We start from the raw sequence: 18,569 nt of genomic DNA, 5'->3' as shown, positions 1-18,569 counted from the left end.
TACATTTAATGTACACAGGGGCATGGTCTGATATTATGTTGCCGATTGAGCTAGAAATGACTATGTTTAGACCACTCATAATGGCAGTAAACCTGAGTGCCGTTAACTCAAAATCATTAATTGGGTTAACTGTAAAATATTCAGACAACTCATGCAATGGCAGTAAACTTGAGTATAGGTAACTCAAAGTCATTAGTAAAGTTGACTATAAAATGTCAATTATGACTACTTCAATTTGTGAGTTATGTCAATTAAGCAGTACTCATAAAAATAAGTTATGCTTACACGTTTAAGCGTTTACATTACTTGCAAAATATCAGGAAACCAATTGCCTTGATATGTTCAAGTAAGATGAACCCAAGTGTTAAGTTATTGAAACAAAAAGCCAACAGACAACAGTTTGAATGGAAAAAAATGTTTAATAATTAAACAAGTTTACCTTAAATACAAGGTTCTCAAGTGTGGTTACATACACACTAACCTGGAAACAAAGTTTTCCATAGACATTTGTAAGGAAAAAAATGACATGACTTTTTTTCTAGGGTAGCCTTCAATCCAATATTGAATCCTTCAAATGGCCCTCAGTCTTTAAAACTTTGAGAATCCCTGCTTAAATGTCTTTGTTGACTGGTGTGAAACAGAAACTCAATTCTCAATAATAGAGCCCAATATTTATCATAACATTGATAAAGTAAATAGTGAAGTAATGTTTCTCCTCATTAACATAAAACCATTTAGTAGTCTGCAAATGCAATGATGCTCTCTCCAACAAAAAAGAATCAAACAAGAAATAAAAAAAATCGCTTTTCCAATAAGGGTAAAGGTAACAACGTTGATCCATAATGTCACATCACATTCACTCATTGCATCAGAAGATTTTTGAGTGATTGTATTTTTGGTTTTAGGGATTTATGTCCAAGTGACAGAAGCACCCTTTGGATGAAGTCAAAGGTGTAATTCAGTTGTTGAGGGTACTCCAAATTCAGAGTATAAATCAGTCCAAAGAGCAAAGACATGGCATGTGGAAGATTTCCAAGGTCATTCATGACAAGACTTCCTTCCAAAATGATGGCAGTACCTGAAGACTGAAGGTGCATCGGGAATGATGGTCAGAATCCCAATGGGGGTGTGAGACACATCTGGGTCTTCGCAGTCCTAACAACAATAGAAGCAACACCACAATTACATATCAACAGAAGATTTCTTCATCACGGCTGCTTCTCCTACAGTTTACAGCTGTCCCACCTATGGCAGTCCACTCATCATCAGCTTTCTATGACAGTATAGTGAGCGCATTTCCCAAGAATGTCAGTGATTAATAAGTGTTGATGATGTTGGAAGGGAAAGTTCATAACATTTTTACATATTGCACTTCATCAGCTAAGTGAAATTCATTATACTTTTTTTGTTCTTGATGACATTTGGGTTTCACATGGTGTGACGCTTGAGAACTGCAATTGAAACCTTTCGAAAGACAGCAGAGAACCACTAAAAGTGTTCTGATTGGGGATATTTCATCAGTGCATCAAGAACAGTAACTAAAACTAAAGCTATCAAAGTCACATAAGGAGCAGAATTAAGTGGGACATACAATGGTGTGGAATTATAAAAATGTAATAAAGATGACTTACAAAGCATGTTTTGAAGAAGTCTGTGTTCTCATCTCCAAGGATCACAGGAAGGCAGTAATATATGTACTCTGAACAATCATATCAGACACACATCACTCCTGTGGTAAAGAATAATCAATTAACAGCTCTGCATACACAGTGAGGTTGTGTATTTTGTTCCCAACATGATAATCAAACTCATCAGCAGCAAGTAACCCAAACTTGGAGTTATGAATGAGCAAGATGCATCTCCATAACCAGCAGAAAACTCGGCATCATTCGGCAGCTCTCGTTGAACACGGACGAGCGACGACGTATTTGAAAGAAACGCCAAACTGTCAACAAATAGGTGGTTACTGCAGCTAAGTTCTGTCACGGTAAGTTCCACTGGTTTTTAGCAAAATTATATTCGTTATCTCGGCCGTATAATTCATCCGTAAGTCCAGGTTTTGAGTTCAACTTTATGTACAATGATTTAGCGATGCCTGGGACTAACGGTAGTCGAAAATATCATGTTTATTTAGTGGCAGAGCGGCAGAGAAAAAAGCTGTCCGGGGTGCAAAACAAAAAAAGGAAAAGGGATAACGATAAAGATGTTGGCGGGATAAAAAAAAAAAAGTCTTTCAATGTGATTGAAAGTTAGTAGGCAGTTAAACCACGTTAGCTTGCCTACTAACTTTCAACAGTTAGTTGTTGTTTCAACAGTTTGAAAGGCTTTTTTCTGTCTTTGTTGTCAAGTTCACTACAAGTGGTAGTCTTAATTCAACGAGAGCTGCTGAGTTTTCTGCTGGTTATGCAGATGCGTCTTAGTCACTCATAACTCCAAGTTCGGGTGATGAGTTTGATTACTTGCCTCAGTAGAAAGTTGTTTTTTCTAAGTTTAAGTTAGTATAGTCAACAGAGTAAGCTGGAATGAGTTAAGGTCACTTTTCTTTTAGAGTAAGATATATTATTACATTTTACAGTGTAGGAGACGTAAAACGATTGCTATCCAAAAGCAAGAAGAAAATGAAATGTTCAAAACAGGAATCGAAAACCAAGGCCAATTAACAATTAACTGACAATGATCCCGAATCCCAGGAGAACCTCCAGGAAAATGAATCTGAAAAAGCCGGAGACCAAACACGGCCATCCATAGTGCCAGAAGAAAATCGAACAGAATATTCTATATGCCCTAAGAGAATTCAAAGTATTGAAAAAGATTTACGGACACAGCTGGAGAATGTATGTCATCAGAAGAAGGTGTCATGGTGGGTTAAAATATTCAGACCCACATGCAGAACAAAGTACAGGAGAGGAATATTCAGTACAATATTGTTTAATTGAAACTCTGTGAGAGAGGGTTGGGGAAGCTCTGGTCAGACTCTGGGGGGAATTGGTTTCAAGGAACGATCAGCTCACTATAGAAAGACAGAGCAGACTGATGAGTTCAGGGTAGGTCGGAAACAGGAAACTTACGGAGTAAACTGAACAAAGCTTACTTGTGGTATGATAGTTTGCAATCTAGGAGGGCTACTGGAATGTTCTGGATCTGGGTCCTGGAAGGATCCGGGCGGGACGGCGTTTGATGGGGTGGTGATCAGGAGGAAAACGGAGGATTGCGTCGGAGGGCGGACAGGTAGTCTCGGCTCAGCGAGGACACAGGAGCGGTGCAACTGCCAGTCGTGGAATTCCAGGGAACATAGATACTCAGGCTGCAGAGATGAGTCTGGGGCTTGGGCACCCAGTAGGTACGACCCACTGTGCCATGAAGGGAAAAAACCTAAAGACAAAAAACAACAGGAAGATCACTAGAAGATTCTGGTCGACGAAGAACTGACATAAACTCTAGGAGGGTCAGAGGTACCGTTACATCTAACACTCAAGCGCCGAAGGACTGGCAGAAGCCTCCTTAAGTACGCCCGCTGAATAGTGGATCAGGTTCAGGTGTGTTTGATGACGATCCACAAACACACTCCAGCCAGGTGAGCATGGCGCCATCTGTAGTAAAAGGTGTGTACACACACAAAAAAAAAAAAACACCACGAGAAATCCAAGGACCCCAAAACGTAACAGAAGGAAAAGAAAATACTAGAGGTTAAACATTTTAAACCTTCTAACAAATATAAAGGGATTACGACTAAACTTCAAGAAAGTGCAACAAGAATTCAGGAACTAGAAGGTCAGTTCAAATTCATGGAGCGAACTATTTCAGAGAAGACATATTCTCTCATGGCTTAAACTGAGGCGCGACCTGGCAGACAAAGTGGCAGGACTGAACGTGTACAACAGGGGTGTCAAACTCAAATACAAAGCGGGCCAAGGTTGAACAAATGAATCTTTTAATATGTACCCAAACAAGTTCTGATTTAACAATAAATATTGAACAAGCAAGGTTTATATAACTTAAAAGTGCAGGCGTGCAAAATTGAGTTGCTAAAAATGATAGTAAAACATATCAATGGCATATTAAATAAAATGTAAATAAAAATTTAATGCCTATTTTCTGAGGTAAATGTCAAAATTGGCTTCGTACACAGGATAATAAATTTGAAAATAAAATAACATAACTATGAATAAATCATTCAGGCCTTGAAGTAACAAGAAAAGGTGCATAGAAAATTTATTTATTGCTCATTTTGCGACACACTGAACTACTCTGATGTGGCCAAGCCAGATACCTGCCATCTTTTCTTGGATGCCAGTTCATCAGTGTCGGGGCTCCGGGTTTGAGCTGAGGAAACCTTCATTATCAAACAAAGGTGTTTGTCAGTCAGACGTCTCCTAGGAGACGTTTCCGTCATCTTCATTGAGGAGAAAAGTTGCTCACATACAAATGTAAACAGATATTCTGTCTCCCACCTGTCCACAAAAGTTCCATTTTCTGTCTTTCTTTCTGCCATTTTTTGGTAGGGTAACACAGTGACAGCTGTAGTTTGAGGTCGCAGTGTGGTTTGGGGGAGAGGCACGGGGATGTGGGGTGCACCGGGGCGTTCAACCGAAGGAGTGCGCAAGAAGACAGATCACCACCTTCCTAATACATCCATGTCCGCTACCATAAGTGCTACTGACACAGAGGAGGAGGCGTGTCTGCCTCTGTCCTGATTGCCAAAAAACAGCAGAGCATTATGGGATTTGTAGTATAAGCGGTGAATGCAGCGTCACAGCATTGCCACCGTATAATATCGGCAGGCCGGATCTAATATTGACAGGCCGGCTCTAATATTAATTTGAAATTGCCTCGTGGGCCAAATATAATTACACTGCGGGCCAAATTTGGCCCGCGGGCCAGAGTTTGACACCTATGGTGTACAAAGATCAAGCGCTTGACACAGAGAAACAGGTGAAAGAGCTTAGGGATGACAACCAAAGATTAAAAATACTGCTAGACACGTCTCAGGTAAAAGCAAACGCATTCAAAAATTAAACAGAGGACCTTAAAGTTGAGCTTAAAAAGCAGGTGGAGCTTGTAAAAACTAAAGAGAACACAATTGGCAATCTTAAGGTCGCATTGGATGCAAAACAAAAGAAAACCGATGCTCTAAAAGAAGAGATTCAGAGACAACGCAAAATTCCACAAGAGATAGAGCTGGAGGCGAAAAGAACTCGCCAGAATGAAGAAACTTCAATAAAGCGGATGAAACACAAAGACGAAGAAAATTTGAGCTTAAGAAAAGAAGTCTTTGTGTGGTAATGTGGCCTCGTTTTTCCTTTTTTTTTTGGTTTAAATTTATGTTCCTTATTTCACTGTTTTGGATTGTTTGTTACATTTTGAAGTTATTTACTTTTCCTAGATTTAGTTGAGTTATATTTTTGTGGTTGTTGTGTTGCATGTTTCTGATTGGGTGTTTTGAGGTCACGTGCCACACGCCGGGAGACGCCCCACTGAAGCGCACAGGTGTTCTGCATCTAATTAAGCAGCGTGCAGACCGGGGAGGATATAAGTCATTGACACCGAGGGCTAGGACCAGAAGCAGACAAAAGCTGAACAGACCACGGGTTGAGGAGCAGCGGGACGAGAAGCAGACGGACGAGAAGCAGACGGACGAGAAGCAGACGGACGAGAAGCAGACGGACCTGAGCTGGTTGTTGGAGGACGGCGCAGGCAGACGGAAGGACTAGAGACGGGAGGACGGATCATAAGGAGTACCACCCGTCTGATCGCTGTTGAGGGCAGCAAGTCACCTGACTGGTAGCCGTCGAGGAGCGGGCGGCCGGCTGTAGGAGCGGGAGTGACTGGAACACTGCCGAGGTTCGTCCTATACAGGTAAAAGCCAGTCAATTAGAATATTTTGAAAAACTTGATTTATTTCAGTAATTGCATTAAAAAGGTGTAACTTGTACATTATATTTATTCATTGCACACAGACTGATGCATTTAAATGTTTATTTCATTTAATTTTGATGATTTGAAGTGACAACAAATTAAAATCCAAAATTCCGTGTGTCACAAAATTAGAATATTGTGTAAGGGTTAAATTTTGAAGACACCTGGTGCCACAAACTAATCAGCTGATTAACTCAAAACACCTGCAAAGGGCTTTAAATGGTCTCTCAGTCCAGTTCTGAAGCCTACACAAACATGGGGAAGACTTCAGATTTGACAGCTGTCCAAAAGGCGACCATCGACACATTGCTCTTCAGCAATAACACAAAAGGTTATTGCTGAAGAGGCTGGCTGTTCTCAGAGCTCTGTGTCCAAACACATTAATAGAGAGGCAAAGGGAAGGAAAAACTGTGGTCAGAAAAAGTGTACAAGCGATAGGGATCACCGCGCCCTAGTCAAGATTGTGAAAAAAAAAAACATTCAAAAATGTGGGGGAGATTCACAAGGAGTGGACAGCTGCTGGAGTCAGTGCTTCAAGATCCACCACCAAGAGACGCTTGAAAGACATGGGTTTCAACTGCCGCATACCTCGTGTCAAGCCACTGTTGACCAAGAAACAGCGCGAAAAGCGTCTCACCTGGGCTAAGGAAAAACAGAGCTGGACTGCTGCTGAGTGGTCCAAAGTCATGTTTCCTGACAAAAGCAAATTTTGCATTTCCTTTGGAAATCGAGGTGCCAGAGTCTGGAGGAAGACAGGAGAGGCACAGGATCCACGTTGCCTGAAGTCTAGTGTAAAGTTTCCACCATCAGTGATGGTTTGGGGTGCCATGTCATCTGCTGGTGTCGGTCCACAATGTTTCCTGAGATCCAGGGTCAACGCAGCCGTCTACCAGCAAGTTTTAGAGCACTTCATGCTTCCTGCTGCTGACCTGCTCTATGGAGATGGAGATTTCAGGTTCCAACAGGACTTGGCGCCTGCACACAGCGCAAAATCTACCCGTGCCTGGTTTACGGACCATGGTATTTCTGTTCTAAATTGGCCAGCCAACTCCCCTGACCTTAGCCCCATAGAAAATCTGTGGGGTATTGTGAAAAGGAAGATGCAGAATGCCAGACCCAAAAATGCAGAAGAGTTGAAGGCAACTATCAGAGCCACCTGGGCTCACATAACACCTGAGCAGTGCCAGAAACTCATCGACTCCATGCCACGCCGCATTAATGCAGTAATTGAGGCAAAAGGAGCTCCAACCAAGTATTGAGTATTATACATGCTCATATTTTTCATTTTTATACTTTTCAGTTGGCCAACATTTCTAAAAAATCCCTTTTTTGTATTAGCCTTAAGTAATATTCTAATTTTGTGACACACGGAATTTTGGATTTTCATTTGTTGCCACTTCAAATAATCAAAATTAAATGAAAAACATTTGAGTGCATCAGTCTGTGCAATGAATAAATATAATGTACAAGTTACACCTTTTGAATGCAATTACTGAAATAAATCAAGTTTTTCAAAATATTCTAATTTACTGGCTTTTACCTGTACAAGGATCTTTAGTTATTTGGCAGCGACTCTGACAGGGCGCATCAAGATCTCTGAAAAAGAAAATCAAACTTCATCTCAATTGAAACGGCTCTCCCTAAAAAGAAAAACCTAACTTTTGGATCTTTATCTGAAGAACTCCCTCTCTGGATATCCCTGTTTTTCATGCCTTAGGGATGGAGTTGTCCTGCCAACAGTTTCTGCTTTCCTTTATCCCCACTTGAGAAAGAGGATACACGCGAAAACAAAACTTCAGCAGATGCCTGACTAAAAATGAGATATAGTCTGTATTTACTGGAAAGGCTACTAAGCATTACGACACACAGTTTTTAATAATACATTTAGAAATCTAAGAACACACAAAAAAATAAACCTGTTCTTTTTCCTATTCTTTTATTTGGATTACTGTGTAACTTTGCTATTAAAATGATCAATACACCAGTCCCTCGTCTGTTCTGATTAGAGCTGTTGCTGGCAGAGTGACCGATGGTTGTCCCTCTAGTGTCCGTGTTGATCCGAAAGCTCCAGAGTTGAGAATCGACATGTTTACCACTTCAACTAAACACACAGACCGAACTAGACCCCACATCCTGTTTGAAGGCTGTGATTATGATCTTTATTTGAATTTCTAACGACAAGCTACGCTTAAAGACACAGTGAGTAAGGAGGAACGAGCGCCAACAAAAATCACCAGTAATTTCTCAACAATTATTTGAACAATTCTGCCCTCTGCTGGCAGAGAGATGCCATTACAATTATTATTATTTTTTTTGTTTTGTTTTGTTTCTAAATGGCTTTAATGCTACAATTAGAACAAAATGTGTTCGTGTTCTCATAAACAATGCAATAAAAATCTACAAAATTAAGCAAGTGAGTTTCTCAAGAAAATTCAAGAGAGCTCAGGACACACAGAGCACTAAGTAAAGAATGAATCCTCAGATGGTATGTAAAGTAAAGTAGGCAAATAAGTGGAATCCATTTTATGACATCTTATAGTTCGCGTGTACCCATGCAGTATACATATTTCTCTTTGCATTCCAGTTCGTCGATTCGGTTTGTTATACATTTATGTAACATATCTGTGTTTCTAATTTAAGTGTAAAGTTGTCCTTTAAAAGGTTTTTAAATTTCAGTGGGCAGAGGTAAAAAATGTTGTTTAGCAGCAACGGCGGTATTTCTTGCAGAATAGGCTAAGAGTGGTTTTGCTGATCCTCACTAGTTGTGGATTGGTTCCTGGCAATAAGGGGAGTCTAATGTATTGGGGTGGGACTCTCCCAGTTTGGGGAAGAAAAATGGTAGAAGGGATTTGTTCATGTTTTGTGTGTTCTGACATCTGGTTTTGTTGTGTCTCACATTTTTAAAATGTTAAGCAACCCGTTACTTTTGTTACTTTATGCCTCAAACTGTAAAATGTAATTTTATTTCATGGAACTGCAGGGGTCTTCAACGCCTCCAAAACGTCAAGCAAGTCATGAATAGATTGAAAGAAATGGACTCTAAAATTGTATTTCTTCAGGAAAGGCATCTTCTTGATGAGAACAACTTAAAGGTGAGGAGGAAGTGGAGGGATAATAAATATACGGCACCGTTCACATCTCATTCTAGAGGAGTTATGACTCTAATACATGAATCGGTGCCACTGCAAATTAAAAACATTATTAAAGACAAAAGAGGAAGGTACCTAATACTCCAAGGCTCCCTAATGTCAGAAACTCTAATTTTAACTAATATATATGGACCCAATGTGGATGACAGTAATTTTTATAATGATTTATTCCTCACCCTTTCAACGCTTAAAGAATCACACATAATGGGGGGAACTTTAACTGTGCATTAAATCCAAACATGGACAGAACAACCAGACTAGATCAGTCACAGAACAACTGTAGAGCTGCAATTCATAGAATGATGAAGGAGCTGAAGTTGCTGGATGTTTGGAGAGACAAAAACCCAGCTAATAAAACATACTCCTGTTATTCAACTACTTTCAAAACCCACTTCAGAATAGACTATTTGTTAATTTCTACAGAGTTACGGTTCAGAATTCAAGTTGATCTTATGACAATATTGTAATTTCAGATCACGCTCCATGTTGTTTGGTTTATAAAGATGATAAATTAAAGAGAAACCTGCCAAGATGGCAATTCCAACATAAATGGTTACAAGACGAAAACTTTGTGAAATATTTAGGAAAACAAATTAATGAATTCTTCCAAACTAATAATACAGAAACAACAGCAAGTATAAAATGGGAAGCATTTAAGGCCTTCCTTAGAGGACATATTATTAGTTATACAGGGTCTAAAACAAAACAAACTGAAAAAAACTAGAATACAATTGGAAGATAAAATAGAAGTAATTCAAGCCAAAATAAATAAGGAAAAATTATTGATTATGAGAGCAGAATATGATAAATATTCAGCTTCCAGAGCTGCATCAAGTCTTTTGCGACTCAGGCAAACATTCTATGAACAAAGCAACAAAGCAGGCAAGTTACTGGCATGGCAAATAAAAACTAAACCACCAATAACATCTGTTATATCAAATGAACTAATCTTGAAAGACCCCCAAGAAATGAATGCAGCTTTTAACAACTACTATGAAGACTTGTATAAAGCAGAAACAAACATAAAATTAGAAAACATAAATCAATTTTTTTTTTTATTAAATATACCTAAATTCTCAGAGGAAGACAAGGACAACTTGAATCTAGAAATTATGAAAGAAGAGTTAGGGCTAGTTATTGACAATATGAAATCAGGGAAAAGAGCAGGACCAGACGGCCTTCCAACAGATTTATATAAGACCTTTAAAGACAAGCTTTTGACCCCATTATTAGACATGTTTAAAGAAACTTTACATTCAAATTATTTTCCCCCCTCAATAAACGGTGCCATGATTATCCTTTTGCCTAAGCCAGGCAGAGCTCCAAATAAATGTGAGAACTTTAGTTTACTAAATTCTGATCTGAAAATAATCTCCAAGCTGCTAGCACGACATTTACAAAAGGTTTTACCAAATACAATTGACCGAGATCAAAATGGGTTTACTTTGGGGGAGCCGAGGGTTTCATAGCGCGAGGCGAATATTAAACATAATTCATTATAATAAAGGCACCTCAGACTCTGCTCTTTTATCATTAGATGCTGAGAAGGCGTTCGATAGGGTTCACTGGGAATATCTTTTTCAAGTTATGGAAAAATTCAATTGTGGAAACAATTTTGTAAAATGGGTCAAAATATTATACGATAATCCCTCAGCTGAAATGATAACAAACAGAAACATATCTAAGCCAATACAGATCAATAGAGGCTGCAGACAGGGCTGCCCATTGTCGCCTTTACTGTTCACTCTGGTAATAGAGCCTTTTGCTGTTGTGATTCGCTCACATCCTCATCTCACTGGAATCACTGTTGGACCTACACAACACAGGATTTCCTTGTTCGCAGACGATGTGATCTTATTCATAACAAAATTAAGTTGATCAATACAAATTTTTATGGAAATAATTCAATTATTTAGTGAGATATCTGGATACAAAATAAAAAACAAGTCTTCCATTCTATTAATGAATGCAAATGAAAGAATTAGCCCATCTTCAGAGGTATTACAGTTTAAAATAGTTAATGAATTTAAATATTTAGGAGTACACATCTCTTCAGATCTTGAACAGGTTGCTGCGACCAATTACAAACTCATATTGAATGAAGTAGATAATTCATTTGAAAGATGGATGCCTCTACCAATATCTGAGATTGGAAGAATAAATATAATAAAGATGAACATATTGCCAAAGTTACTATAAATATTTCAGAATGTTGCTCTCCTGCCTCCTCCTGAATTCTTTTCACAAATAAAGAAGAAGATGTTACGTTTTTTAAGGAACAATAGGAAGTCCAGACTCCGTTTGTCTTTACTGTATCTCTCTTATGACCGTGGAGGCTTGAAGTGCCCAAATTTTCACTTGTATTATTACGCTGTGCAGTTGAGATCTATGATGTTTTATTACTGTAATCATTCTCCACATTGGACTGACATGGAGACTCAGGTTTTAAAATTGACTCTTCCTTCATATTTATATTCAAATTCAATATTAAAGCTTCTGAAACATACCAAAAATCCATTTCTTAAGAATATAAGAGTGTGGAGAGATGTAAAAAATTTTAAATGAACCAAATTGTTTATTGCTGTTCAGTCCGGTGTGGGGTAACCAATGTTTTATACCTGGAAGAGCTGATTGAACATTTAAAGTATGGAAAGACAAAGGACTCCAAATGATTCAGAATTTTTTTGAACCAGACTCAGATATACTAATGAGCTTTCAGGATGTGCAACATAAATTTCACCTAGATAGAAAACATTTCTTTAAATATCTCCAACTCAGAAACTTCATAAGAACAAATCAAAATAATAATGAGTTGACAAAACCTGTCAAGTCAACTTTAGAAAAAATGTTAACAAAGGACAGTTTGAAGAAAGGCATCATATCAGAGTTTTATCACTCAATGATATTACATACATCTGAGAGATCCCATGATAGAAAAATACTTCTGCAGGAACAGTGATGTCATTAGCTCAAAGATCATGACATCACTTATAACGTAGTGATGTCATAGTCAAAGACTTAGACTCTGTCAGAGTCCCTGTCAGGGTCATTGTGTTCCAAGAGCTCCAAGGTAAGATTACTTTCTCTGATTGCAGGCGTTGAGAGACTTAAAGCGATATCCAAAACCAAGAAGAAAATGAAACGTTCAACACAGGCATCGAAAACCAAGGCCAAGTCAGTTCAATTAACTGACAATGATCCAGAATCCCAGAAGAATGAATCGGAAAATGCCACAGACCAAACACGGCCATCGATAGTGCCAGAAGAAAGCCAAAGACAAAATTCAATATACAGGGAGAGGATTCTAAGTATTGAAAAAGATTTACGGACACAGCTTGAGAATGTGTGTCAGCAGAAGAAAGAAAATAAAATACTGGAGGATAAATATTTTAAACTTTCTAAAAAAAATAAAGAGATTATGACTAAACTTCAAGAAAGTGCAAAAAGAATTCAGGAACTAGAAGCTCGGGTAAAATTCCTGGAGCGAAGTATTGCAGAGAAAACATATTCTCTCATGGCTGAAACTGCACGGAGGCGCGACATGGCTGATAAAGTGGCAGGACTGAAGGCGTACAAAGATCGAGCGGTGGAAGCAGAAAAAATGGTGAGAGAGCTTAAAGGTGACAACCAAAAATTGAACATACTGCTGAACACGTCTCAGGTAAAAACAGCCGGATTCAGAAATGAAACAGAGAACCTTAAAGTCGAGCTAAAAAAGCAGGTGGCGCTCGTGAAAACTAGAGACACACAATTGGCAGCCTTAAGGACGCATTGGATGCAAAACAAAAGAAAATCGATGCTCTAAAGGAAGAGGTTCAGAGACAACGCAAAGTTGCACAAGAGATAGAGGTGGAGGCGAAAAGAACTCGCCAGAATGAAGAAGCTTCAGTGTCGCGGGTGAAACACAAAGATGAAGAAAATTTGAGTTTAAGAAAGGAAGTCATGTCACTACACAAGTCTTTCTTTGAATTAGAGAGGAAGATGTCACAACAAGAATTGCAGTGCCACGTCCTCCAGGAGAAATCTGAACAAGCTCATACAGAAAGAGCAACGCTGGAGAGGAAAAAATCAAAAACTGGAACCTTCTACAGCGAATCTTGACAAAGAGGTTGTTGAAACCCAGAAACTCCTGGAAAAGTCCAAAGAAGAGAATCGGTTTCTTAAGATCCAAGTGAACCAGATTAAGGCAAAGCTGGCTGAAACGATTGAGAGCAGCAAGGAAAATCAGATAAGATTTGAAAAAGACCTCCTGCGTACACAGGAGGATTATATGAAACTGAAAACGCAGAGAGAAGAAGCTCTGACAACAAACAGAAGAGCCGCAGAAGTACTTCTCTGTAATGACAGAAAAATTGGAATACAGGCTGATATAATTCGCGAACAGGAATTTAAGATTGTAGAACTGACTAAAGAAGTTCTGCGACTCCATGAGAATGAGCAGAAATTTCAATTGGTTAAAGCAACTTATTCTAAGGTGCAAAGGTTGGGGCTAAATGAAGAGAGTGGAGATATTATACTTCTCCCAGACACAGACAAGAAAACAGAACAACTCAAAATGTATCGCTCTGAGAACCGCAGATTGTCCGCAAAACTAGAAGAGAAAGAGACAGAAATTAAGGATCTCAAGCTCGAGGAGGAGAGACTGCAGAATACAGTGAAGCTTCTCAACTCCAAGTTAGACTATTTGCCGGAAGATGCGATGTTTAAAGTGCATGAGAGTCAGACCACCGTCAAAGCTCTCAGAAGACAGATAAAAGCACTAGAGGCAGAAGTAAGTGCATATGTAGCAAGAATAAAAATGCAAGAAATTGACATAAAGGAGTTGAAAAATAAGGTTAAAGAGATCTCATGTTCAAAGACAAAAAAACTTCCATCTGTTGTGTCAAAAAGTAACAAACCGAAATCTGAGAAGTCAGAGATAAAGACCGGTAAAACCCCAAAACATTGTTAATCTACCAGCTCTTCAAATCACATCATATGGAAAGGCAAAATGGTAAAAGGATGTGATTGTGTATACTTCACTGCCTCTGGGCAATCACAATGACAGTGAGACCTGGAGGTGCGTGGTTGGGAGGAACGCAGTTCGATAATCAACTTTCTGCTGCCGTATGTCTTGTCTTGGACACTCGGGTGACGAGAGGTGTAGAGCTGCCCACTGACCACTACCTGGTGGTGAGTTGGCTCCGGTGGTGGGGGAGGAAACTGGTCAGACCTGGCAGCCCAAACGTGTTGTGAGGGTCTGCTGGGAACATCTGGCGGAATCCCCAGTGAGGCGGAGCTTCAACTCCAATCTCCAGCAGAACTTTGAACACGTTCCGGGGGAGGTGGGGGACATGAAGTCTGAGTGACCATGTTCCGTGCCTCCATTGCCCATGCAGCCTATCGGAGCAGTGGCCCCAAGGTTGTCGGTGCCTGTCGCCGCGGCAACCCTCAAACCTGTTGGTGGAGACCTTCGGTGAGGGATGCCGTCAGGCTGAAGGAGTCCTATCGGGCCTTTTTGGCCTGTTGGACTCCGGATGCAGCTGATCGGTACCGGCGGGTGCAGCGTCATGTGGCCGGGCTGGTTGCTGAAGGAAAAACTCGGACGTGGGAGGAGTTTGGAGACACCATGGTGAAAGACTTCCGCACGGCTTCGAGGCGATTCTGATCCACCATCCAGCGTCTCAGGAGGGGTAAGCAGTACAGCACCAACACTGTCTATAGTGTGCTGCTGACCTCAACTCTGGGCGTTGTGGGACGGTGGGCAGAGTACTTCGAAGACCTCCTCAATCCCACCGACATGCCTTCCATTGTGGAAGCTGAGCCTGGAGACTCTGGGTTGGGTTCTCCAATCTCATGGACGAGGTCACCGAGGTGGTCAAAAAAACTTCTCGGTGGCTGAGCTGCGGGGGTGGATGAGATCCATCCAGAGCTCCTTAAGGCTCTGGATGTTGTAGGGTTGTGTTGGCTAACGCGACTCTTCAATATCGCATGGACATCGGGGGCAGTTCCCCTGGATTGGCAGACTGGGATGGTGGTCCCCCTGTTCAAAAAGGGGACCGGAGGGTGTGCTCCAATTACAGGGGGTTCACACTCTTAAGCCTCCCTGGCAAGGTCTATTCAGGGGTCCTGGAGAGGAGGGTCCGTCGGATAGTATAACCCTGGATTCAAGAAGAGCAGTGTGGTTTTCACGGTCATGGAACAGTGGACCAGCTCTACACCCTCAGTATATACACAAACCTTTTCTGTGGACAAACTACAAAGAGTGAAATCTCACCTAAAAACACTGGAATCTGACTATATTCATTATTTGGACCAGGAAGCATCAAACTCGATGTTTTTTCTCATGGCTTTAATATTTTATTGTTAAAAGGTAAACTGAACCGCATTTGTCACATGTACATAAGCAGGCGCTGTGTCACAATTATGCTAGGTTTAGGTAAATTGTAGTCAAAAGGAAGGGGCTGCACAGAGGTGCAGTTTGTAGAGCTGTTGCCTTGCAGCAAGAAGGTCCTGGGTTCGATTCCTGGCCCGGGGTCTTTCTGCATGGAGTTTGCATGTTCTCCCTGTGCATGGTGGGTTCTCTCCGGGTTCTCCGGCTTCCTCCCACAGTCCAAAAACATGACTGTCAGGTTAATTGGTCTCTCTAAATTCTCCCTAGGTGGGAGTGTGTGGGTGTGTGAATGGTTGTGTGTCTTGTATGTCTCTGTGCTGCCCTGTGACAGACTGGCTACTAACATGGACTTGCACTATTCAGCATGATAAAATGACTGTATAAGCTAAAATTAGACAAAATGCTAATGTAATCCTAAATCCTGTCAGTAGCATGTAGGGCATCACTAGCATTTTGTCTGTTATTGACCTACTTCATTCAGTACACTAAGCATGGCTAATAAGTAAGATAAATAGCTAATAGCTTATTTAAGGTAAAAGGCTAATGCTAAGTTCCCTAACCTGAGAGAAAAAGATAATGCAGGCTAATATTGCACTGGCTGCGGCGGTGCACTAGCCTGATGGGAATGTTGAGGCTTTTATTTTGGGTTCGATCCCTGGCCTGGGGATTGAAACCAAAATAAAATTCATTTCAGTATTCGCTCAGTCTAGAGAAGGCAGTTCTCTAGACTGAGAGAAGAATATAATGCATATTATGTAATATGCATTATATTCTATAATATATTATGCATATATTATGCATTATAATATATGCATAATATATATAACAATTAAATTATATTATATTATGCATTAACCTGCATTCCCTGGAATATAAAGGCTTTTATTTTGAAAAAAAAAAAAAGATAAGCTTCATATTAAATGCCCACACTAATCCAATGTCTAACAGTGTTTGGGTTAAATCCTATTATTTACAGGCCTAAACAGCCAGTAGTTCTAAATGGAAGCTCTGCCCTCTGTTTTAACTGAGTGTTAGTTAGAACTACATATATGGCATTTTTGTAGTCCTTTTTATTATAATTAGGTCAAAGGCTAATGCTAATGATTCATTTCAAATGGCCAAACTAATCCAATGTGTAACAGTGATTGGGTTAAATTATTTGTATAATGCTCAAAAGAGCAATTGCCTGATGTAAAAATATTCAAGGCTTTTATTTTGAAAATTTCAGTAGGCCAAAACACAAGTAGTTCTAAAGGCCTGCTCAGTCCTCTGTTTCAACTGAGTGTTCCACCATAGTTAGAACTACAGTGATGCGTATTTGTAGTCCTAAGAAGCGGTACGAGCCGCATTAACGGCTGCGGAAGAAGAAGTTAAGAATAATAATAATAAAGAGGCATTCTATTCATGCCTTCCCCTGCATATGGGCAGGCCCCAATAAATATATAATTTGATACAGCCAAATGCTAGCTGTGTTTTGCTGAACGGTGATATTTGAATGCCGATGTTTACAAATCACTAGTGCAGAATTACAGACCGATCTCCAACCTCCCATTCATCAGCAAAGTTATTGAAAAAGCTGTTTAAACAGTTAAATAGCTTTCTAACAATAACCAACTGCTCCTTCCAGTCTGGTTTCCGGTCTCACCACAGCACAGAAACTGCCCTCGTAAAAGTGTTCAATGACATCCATATAAATACGGACTGTGGGAGAACCACAGTGCTGGTTCTGTTGGACCTCAGTGCAGCTTTTGACACTGTTGTCCATGGCATATTACTGAATCGATTGGAGAGTTGGGTCGGACTCTCCAGTCCAGTGCTTAACTGGTTTGAATCTTACATAAAGAACAGGGATTTCTTTGTTTCAATTGGAAATTTCTCATCAAAGAGGTCAAAGGTCACATGTGGGGTACCCCAAGGTTCAATCCTAGGACCCCTCTTACTCAATATTTATATGCTCCCACTAGCTCAGGTTATAACAGGAAATAATATTAGCTACCATAACTATGTAGATGACACACAGCTCTACATTACGATGCCACCAGGTGACCTTTGAACCCATCCAATCACTGAACAGATGCTTAGAACAGATAAATGTGTGGATGTGCCAAAACTTTCTCCAGCTGAACAAAAACAAAACTGAAGTTATTTTTGGACCTAAAGATGAACGATCTAGAGTCAGTGCACAGCTTCAGTTATTACAACTAAAAACCAGCGATCAGGCCCAAAACCTGGGAGTAGTGATGGACTCTGACCTGAACCTTCAGAGCCATATAAAGACAGTTACAAAGTCGGCCTTGTATATCCTGAAGAACATTTCCAGGATTAAAGGACTAATGTCTCAGCCAGATCTAGAGAAACTCATCCATGCCTTTATCTTCAGTCGTATTGATTATTGTAACGGCGTCTTCACAGGTCTGTCCAACAAATCAATCAAACAGCTGCAGCTGATCCAGGATGCTGCTGTTCGTGTTCTCACTAAAACCAGGACGATAGAGCACATACCAGTTTTAAAGTCCCTCCACTGGCTCCCTGTGGCTCAAAGAATAGACTTTAAAATACTGTTAGTTTATAAATCACTGAATGGTTTAGCACCACAATATATTAAATATCTGCTGTTGTATCAACCTTCCAGACCTCTCAGGTCTTCTGGTTCTGGTCTGCTCTGCATCCCCAGAACCAAATGAGGAGAAGCAGCATTTAGCATCAATGCATCAAAAATCTGGAACAAACTTCCAGAAAACTGTAAAACAGCTGAAACACTGACTTCCTTTAAATCTCAACTAAAAACCCACTTGTTTAGAGTTGTATTTGAAACTTAATCAATTACAAATTTATTGATGGAATCTGACTTGATGTTGTTTTTATTGTTGATTCTATGTTGCATTGTATTTGATTTGATGTAAAGCACTTTGAAATGCCTTGCTGCTGAAATGTGCTATAAAATTTGATTGATTATATTATGAAATGTTCTAAGAGTAAACTTTGCCTTATAACCGGTTAGTCAAGTCAATCTCCAAAATCTATGTTTAAGTTTGCATTCATTGAATATTGCAATACTAAGTATTGACGTTTTGTTTTTACTTTATTTACAATTTACCCGGCATGTCCGTGTAAAAGCACTCGGCAATAAA

The sequence above is a fragment of the Gambusia affinis genome, linkage group LG13 (assembly GCF_019740435.1).
Source record: "Gambusia affinis linkage group LG13, SWU_Gaff_1.0, whole genome shotgun sequence".
Classification (NCBI taxonomy): Eukaryota; Metazoa; Chordata; class Actinopteri; order Cyprinodontiformes; family Poeciliidae; genus Gambusia; species Gambusia affinis.
The sequence above is the reverse complement of the archived record's forward strand: the minus strand, read 5'-3'. Positions refer to the sequence as shown.